This window comes from Apis dorsata, unplaced genomic scaffold (genome assembly GCF_000469605.1).
Source record: "Apis dorsata unplaced genomic scaffold, Apis dorsata 1.3 scaffold_39, whole genome shotgun sequence".
Lineage (NCBI taxonomy): Eukaryota > Metazoa > Arthropoda > Insecta > Hymenoptera > Apidae > Apis > Apis dorsata.
Window position 1 is genome coordinate 214,623 of NW_006263341.1, and position 8,672 is coordinate 223,294.

The 8,672-nt window shown below is 41.3% G+C and overlaps 1 protein-coding gene across 1 annotated transcript in view; it reads left to right on the forward strand.

The window, feature by feature from the left end:
- Nucleotides 1-8,672, forward strand: part of LOC102675753 (connectin-like) — a 179,889-nt gene that overhangs the window by 110,884 nt on the left and 60,333 nt on the right. The window lies entirely within an intron of this gene.

Consider the following 8,672-nt stretch of genomic DNA (forward strand, 5'->3'; position numbering starts at 1 on the left):
GGTGGGAAGATGGAGAGGTGAATTATTATCAACGGGGGAGAAGAGGGAGGAAGAAAGAAGAGAAGTTTATTTTACCGCTGTGACGCGTTAATTTCTCTCGGTCGACATAGCATCGCGTGATTAAGATTCGTCGCGAGCCGCGGCGAAACAAAAGCCGCGTTCTAATTAATAGGGATAAAAGGTACGCGTTGACAAATCGTGGATACGAAAAAATGGTTAAAATTAGAGAAGAGAGAAAGGAATGCGTAATTAATCGAAAGTAGGTCGATAGTTTCGTGATAATTGAGACGGGGGAGGGGATAAGATTGCTCTGATAATTCGGCGTGCTTCTTTATTAATTACTTACTTACAGGAGTAAGCCTGAGCACTTTTCTGGTTCCACGATAATTAGAAAGATCCTCTTAACGATCTCTTAATAGTTGAGAGCTTTTAAAGGAAGCTCGGTTTGTCGTAGCTCGAACATCTTAAGAAAATCTTGGATTAATCACCACCCATCTCCGTCTCCATATTTTTCTTTCCTTTGTTCCTCCCTTCTCGTCTCAGATTCGTTCTAATCTCGATTTTTTTAAATTTCGCTCGATTGTTCTCGTTACAACATCGATGCTTACCAAAGCATTCCTATCCATTTAGAATCGTGTCGATACGATTGAAAACGAAAAATTCTCATCCACTTTTTCGCATTCCTCGAATTCTGCGCGATCAAATCCATCTCCCTCTCGGCCGTTCTCGTCCCGACAAACTCACCCTCGTCCGGGAGACACGGAAAAAGACGCGTTCTCGAGGAAAAGTGTCTCCACTCTATCCGCCGCAAAGGGAATGCGAGTCGAAAAATCATCTGCCATTTAACGTAGCCGCACACAACTTTCTAAACGAGACGAGCCTTAAAGCGACCAAGGATTTTCTCTCTCACAATTAATTATCATAGAATTTTAACAATCAAGTTGCTTCTTCTTGTTCATTTATTTATTTTCTTGCGAGAAAAAATCTCGCATCGACTACAAAGACGTCTTTTTCGTCGCGCCCCGTGGATTCTTACGACATCGTTTAACATTTCCTGTTGAGGTTGATCACTTTTTCCCCGGTCGAGAATGGAGGAAAAGTAATTGGCAATTTGAAGCACGCGGCAGTTGGACGGAAATGGCGATATCAAACGCAAAGAGGATACTTTAAATACATCCCTCTCTCGCATAAAACGGTGTCGTAATTCGATTCTCGTAGGCCCCGCCCGTGTCTCTGAAATTTTCATACGCGATGTTCCATTTTCCAAGCGTGTTCCGCCACCGGCAAAAGGGAACTAGGAATTCCAGCGGCTGTTTTACGGGAACATCAATGCGCGACACGCGATATTTACATTTCCAGGCAGCTTTAACGCACGTATCGTTAGCTGGAAACCGCGTACAAGGCTTTGTGTGTCGTTGGCCGGCTCGAGCACGCCGCGTTTCGCTTGAATTCATCTCGAGGGGGCCAATGGGGGAGAGGCTTCTCTTTGGAATAAACGCGCCCGTTTACGGGAACCACGTCATGGCCGTGTGTTATTTTCAGATTTTGCGCCGATTGTTCGTCTCTGCACACAACTTCCTCCTTCAAAGGAACGCCGAGCTAAGGTGTATTGTGCGCTTCCCTTCTGAATCATCCACAACGGTATGAATGATGACAGGACCGTGCAAACTTTCCACGCTTTTCAATCTTCGGTGGAAAAAATTTCTTGATAATAAGGCTCGAGGAAAAAATCTTGACGAATTTCTTCTTCGATTATTAAAACCAATACATCATTTTTCTTTAATCGATATTTTCCACTCGATTATTCTCGTATCGTTTCTTTTTTAATAAACGGAATCACGGATTATACGTTTTATACGTTTGCAATTAACGGAGCAAAACTCATTGTTTAAAGGTGGATAGAGAGGGAAGAAAAATACGGCGAGTATCTCCGCTCCCCCGATAAAGCTAATAATTAATAAATGACGGAACATCTGTTTGAAAAAGCGGAAAACGCTAGCTCCACAAATCTCGTGGAGCTAGACTTATCGCGACGAGATCCCCTCGAGCCACTTGTAAAATCTCGATAATCGCACGCAGCAGCGCCAGCGCGTGCACACGCCCGATCCATCGACCGGGCTGCATCTATAATTAACGAAGGTGGATCATTTTCTTGGTCCGCAAGAGCTGCCTCGATCGATGCTTTCGCTTCGAGAGGAGCCCTGCGAGAGGAAATGACGGAGCGTGACTTGCACCGTTCGACGAAAACTTTGTCGGCAGGCCAGTATTCCTCGATAAAGGGAAAACTGTGGGATATTCGATCTCGAAAAATTTCCCCATTTTTCCCCGGAATCGATAAAACCCAACCTCGCTTCGTCTCGTTATTTATCGTTAAATACGGCTCGAGCCATCCGTTTCAAAAATTCTTCCGGAATCTTCCATTGATTAAATATGTGCGTTTCCTTTTCCAAAAAGAAAAACGAAGACTCCTTGTACGAGAATAAATAGATATCGATCAGGAGTTTTAACGAAATATCGATGATGAGATAATTAGAGAACAAAATTGAAATGAAATATTATTTTTACGAATTATTTTAAATTTTGGTGTTTTTTTTATCGTGTAAGACACGTATAACATGGAGCATATTCTCGTATTTATAGTAAAACTTTACACGATTCTCTTGCGTTATTATACATGCTCATCTAAATTAATTCCCTTGGTTATTGTTTAATTAAATCAAATTATACGTACACAAAGTATCTCAAGGTGAAGTTTTTCCTGCAAACAATTCGATCCGTAATGGATATAATTCATTACTGTATTGAAACAAGTATTAATATCACGTCCATTTCGAAATAATAATACGTACTCGTAATTAATACGCAAAAGTATTTTGGATCGAAGGATCTCTCGGCGAGATTCATCCTGTTCTATTCAAAAAGACATTCTCCTCCTCTATTTAATTCCATTAATTGAATTAATTTATTCGGAATATCCATCGTACGACCAATTAATAATCCTTCGATCGTCGACCGATCGATGTTTCAAATTTCATTCGAAACTCTTTCAATTCCGTCTCGTCCTTTCTCTCGTTCGAAAAAAATTAATCATTTTTTCCAATGTTTCGAAATCAATTAAATAGCGAAATACATAGAGAAATTCTTTCAATTTTCTAACGTTCTTTATTTATTTATTTATTTTTTTTAATACCTAATTTTCATTCGTCTTTTTTCAAAAAAGAAAAAAACGAATCATCGGCGGAAAAATATTTTTCCAACGACATTTTTTTCTCGATCATGGATAAAAAAGATGAGAGAGGGAGGGATAACGCGGAGTGGAGTATCGCGAGATGGAATAAAAACGGGCGATATCCGGAAATTTGGTCGGCGTTGTCCCCGGGAAACGATCAACTTCCTATCCATGGAAAATTTCAACGTCTGTTGGGCAAAGGATAATCCTTGTTCTTTCGCCCGGATTATCACTTCCCAGTCAAAGATGCGGATTTGGAAAATGCCACGAACCGCGTGTTCGATTTCAATGAGAATCAGCGGGAATTAACGATCTCTCGTTAAATCCTTCTTAAGAAGAGAGGATATTCTTGAACGAGTCGGCGAAAGTTTTGCGAAAGATTACGATCCGATTGGGATTTAATTATTTTAAGTTTAAAACGAGAAATAATTATTCTTACGTATCGTGTATTTCAAAGTAATTTCAAAGTAATCGACGACGTTTCATCGGATTACGTAAAGATGTATTTACATGTGAAAGAGCCGATACTCGGGGATCGAGAAAAACTCCATTGGAAAAACGTGAAATTTGCAAAATATATATTTCTATGGAGATTAAAAAAAAAAAAAAAAAGAAAGAAATTTCGTCGAAATGCATAGAAATTCCTGTTTAAAGGGAAGTCGTATCAAACTCGTAAAACGCATACTTTGCGCAAATACGTGAATTTCCCGAAGGCAAGGCTTTTTAATTCTATAAAAAGCTCCCTATTCTACGTGATATTCCAATAATGCGTTTCGAGCAACCGACGATAAACCAATTATCAAGATTAAGAATTTCGTGCAGGAAAGCCGTACAAGTTTCCTAAAGTGTATCATCCGATATACCTGTGTAGATTAGATCGAACAGAAAGATTAAATTGTTGTACCCGAGGATGAAAAACATTTGAATCGTTTCGATGGACAAAGATCAAAAGCTCTTTGAGATCAGAGATCGTATATTCTACTATTCGATGGAAAAACTTGGTCGATCGGAAAATCGAGGCTATATTTTTTTTCTTTTTCGTTCTTAATCTTCGCGTATTCGTAAATATCTTAGCAAACCGCTTAACAATCCAACAGTCGATTTTGCGTTTTTTATCGATTTTTCTTTCTCGATCGGTTCGAGAAGAGTTAAGTCGGACGTAAATTTTGCACGAGCGTAATACGCGTACCGCGGTCGATAAATTCGAGTACACGAATTACGATCGGTAGAAGATGGAGAAACGGGAGTACAGTATCCGGAAGAATTTATGCACGCGCGTATATAACGTTCGCGATTTTGGGCGCGAAACAAAATTTTGATCAACGGAGATCGAAAATGGAGCAAATAAAAGTATTTCGAAGTAAATTTTGTTTTCGCGATACGTCTCGTTTCGAATTTCGCGTCGAAATTAGTTCTGAGCGAAGAGAAAATGATATTTGAAAAAATTGATCGGGAATCCAACGGCGATAGGGCGTTATTGGAAGGAGTGAGGATTTATTAGGGGGGGAGGAAAGGAAGGAAAGAAAGGCGGTGGACGCGTCTGTGCCAACAAATTAAACGCGAAAATTACCATTGGTTCGTGATTCATCGGTAAGAAGAGAAGCTACTTCCGGGTATCCGTCGCGTGTGACTCGCGTTCCGATAAGATTCTAATTAAGGAGACTTATCGGGGGTCGTCTGCCTCTACCTCCGCTCCATTTCCTATCCCCGACCCTTGGAGCGTGCCTCCACTTCCGGAAAGAACGTCGTGACTTTTTCCAACCAACGATCGACCGTGCCAGATGCATCCATCTTTTAACGGGTTGCTCGACGTTCGCGCGGTTGCCTCCATCTGTCTCTCGGATAAAATCCGTTTCGCGTTGCTTCGAACAGGAAATTTATAGATTCCCATCTTCGAGTATCTCCGTAGCTTTGAATCCGAAATCACTTTCTTCTCTCTCTCTCTCTCTCTCTTTCTCTCCTTTTCTTACATCGTGTTTACGAAATATTTGCAATTTGGCGAATATAAATGTTGATAAAGCGTCTGGAAAATTATAGGATTCTGGGTGGAGAAGGTTTGGTAAAATAAAAGGCGAGGAAACTCGTTGGTACGGAAACTCGGGTTTAGATAAGGGGATATCAGCGGAAGGCATTGAACCAGCGAGCATCCAACAGCGAAAAAAAGAAGAAATATTAAAGAATACAAAAGATCGTTTTCCCTCGGTCTAGTTCTAGTTCTAGTTCTATTCTCTCGTATCTAAAGCGTCGTCGTCGCCTTAACATTCCGCAGACGACGACGTTTCGCCCGTGCCGAGCTAACGAAATACGAACTCTGCCGCTTTCTAAACAGGAATCCTTCTGTTCCTGCCTCGGTGAACGTGTGTGCAAATCGACACGCATCCTCCTTCGCTTCGATATAAAGGGATGAACGAGTTTCGCTTATTCTCGAGGAATTTCATTTAAAAGTTTCCCCCACCTCTTCCCCCCTTTTTTGCCTCTTTTCTTCCGTGTATACGCCGTGCTCCCCTGCGATCCTTCCTCTCTTTGTTCTTTTCTTTTCGTTTTCCTTATCTTTGTTTTCTTTTGACCACCAAAACGTTAATCGTGTTATTTATAAAAATTTCAACTTCAGAGTTCGAGAGGTATCGGTTATCACCTGTTTTCGAGCAAACCGTCCAATTAACCGCGCTTCGACATTTATTTAATTCGTTAGCTCGTCTGGAAAGTTGGTAGTCGTTTCCAAACGTTGCGACGCGACGTACACTTTTTTTTTCAACGCGAACGAGATATAATCGTCACTTTTCATTCGAGCCAATTCCAAGACGACGTTCGATCTATCGATCGATCGATCCATCTTCCCCCCTCTTTTCGAAACAAACTAATTTGAACGGTATCCGACGACACGACGGACGATCGGACTTTGAACGTGGAATTTTCGATCGGTACGAACCGCTGTGGAATTTTACAGCCTCGACGAATATCGTGTCGCGCGAAATTCCACTGGCGTCGGCCGATCGACCGATTCATAAAATTTGCATTACATTTTTGTTAACAAATTTCGCACAAATTACCGACGAATTCCATCAAGATTTTTTCTCTCCCTTCCCATTTTCCAACTATGTATTTATTTGCCCCTGTAGTTTATAAATCGTTGATCAACTTTTCATTCTCGTTTTATTTCATCAACTCCGTCGATATTCGTATAATAATGCTCGAAAGCTAAAAACTGAAAGAGAGAGAGAATAATAATCTATCGAGTTGAAGGAAGAGATACTTTTAAAAATATCCAAAGCATAAATAACTCAAAACAATCGTTATGAATTTGCCCAAAGGACGATCGAGCGATCCATCCTCAAAACGCTCTTTTCACAAATTGACCCTCCTGAAAAATTTCTCGCCTTCGCGGTAACGTTTTCGTTAACAAACTTCGCACAAATTACCGACGAATTCCATCAAGATTTTTTCTCTCCCCATTTTCCAACTATTATTTGTATTTACTTGTCCCTGTAATTTATAAACCAATCGTTGATCAACTTTTCATTTTCCTTTTATCGCCCGCTCATCAACTCCGTCGGTATTCGTATAATAATGCTCGAAAGTTAAAAACTGAAAGAAAAAGAAAGAATAATAATCTATCGAGTTGAAGGAGGAGATACTTTTAAAAAAATATCCAATGTATAAATAACTCGTAGAACAATGGAATACTTCGGCAAAATATCAACGACGAATCGTTACGAATTTTGCGTCCAAAGGACGATCGAGCGATCCATCCTCGAAACGCTCTTTTCAAATTGGCCCTCCTGAAAAATGTCTCTCCTCCACGGTGACGTTTTCGTTAACAAACTTCGCACAAATTACCGAAGAATTCCATCAAGATTTTTTCTCTCCCTCTCCATTTTCCAACTATGTATTTATTTGCCCCTGTAGTTTATAAATCGTTGATCAATTTTATCGCCCGCTCATCAACTCCGTCGGTATTCGTATATATAATAATACTCGAAAGCTAAAAACTGAAAGAGAGAGAAAGAATAATAATCTATCGAGTTGAAGGAGGAGATACTTTAAACATATCCAAAGCATAAATAACTCAGAACAATCGTTACGAATTGTCACATTTTGCCCAAAGAACGATCGAGAGCGGTCCATCCTCGAAACGCTCTTTTCAAATTGGCCCTCCTGAAAAATTTCTCGCCTCCGCGGTGGCGTTAATTCACCGAGCTCGCGCGCTCGCTTCGATCGTCGTATCATACGGATAACGGCGCGTTAATTGTAACCTCGAACGAACTATTGTGCGTGCGCGAAGCCGATAACCGTGCTTGATTGCGCGATTAAAAATTAAAGCTTGGCGCTCCGTTCCGCGCCCGCTCCCATACACACTTTCATCAAGCTGCTTTATCTCCCTTTACACCGGACTGCGTCGCAAAAATACGTATTCTCTAAATTCAGGTCATTTGTGAATGGTCTATTCGCGAGATTCGAGAACGAACGTCACGCGTCAAACCCGTCCACCGTCGCTGCACCACGGTTCATAAAAAGAACATCGAGCATCGTTCCTCCAAACGGAATCGTTCGTTTCCCCGCGTTTCTTTTAAACGCGTTATTGTTTATACACGCCGTGTAAAACGATGATGATCACGAGGGCGGAAACGCGTCGTCTTTTTCTCGTTTTGCCGCGGGTTCAGAGGTGGAAAAAATCGAGGCCCGATCCCGTTTAACGGACCATCTTCCGTAACACGACGACCTTTTTCTCTTTTATTTTCGTTCAACGCGAATTTTCAATTATATAAAACAGACGGGAGAAGAGACGGCGAAGAAAGGACGAAGCGTACGTTCCTTTTAAGCGTCGTAAATAAAAAGGCGGAGTAAAATCGCGAATAAAAATATTCGTCGCGATAATAACAAATTCCGGGATATCTGTTTTACTCTCTTTCGTTGGCGAGAAATAGTCGAATCGTGGCCGGATTCTCGAAATATTTCTGAACCGAGGAAAATACGATACTCGAATCGATGGAATTTTTCCGTCTTATCCGACGTTATATTACGGGTGTAAAGCTCGTAATTACGTATGCTCGCGCGATGTCGAAAAGAAGAAGAAAAAGAAGAGGAGGAGGAGGAGGAGGAGGAAAGAAGCAGCCAGTTTCTTCGTTGGAAAAAAGGAGAATCGCGCGAATATTGAGCGACAGTTTGAAAAATAAAGGCATTATGCGAACGTTCCGCTCGGGATGATAATTTTTCAAAGGGTTTCTCGCGTGCCGCTTTCCCTTTTCGGCTCGTCGCCGTTCGTTTTGCGGAAGAGGCTAAGGGGGAAAAAAGTCGAGCGATGGCGACGACAGGTGAAACACTCACACCTGTCCACTCCATCCATCCACGCAAACTCTCGAACTCTTTCCTTCCCTCTTACCTTTTTTTCTTCCTTTCTTCCTTTTCTTCCCCTCTCTTTCTCTCTCTCTCTCTCTCTCTCTCT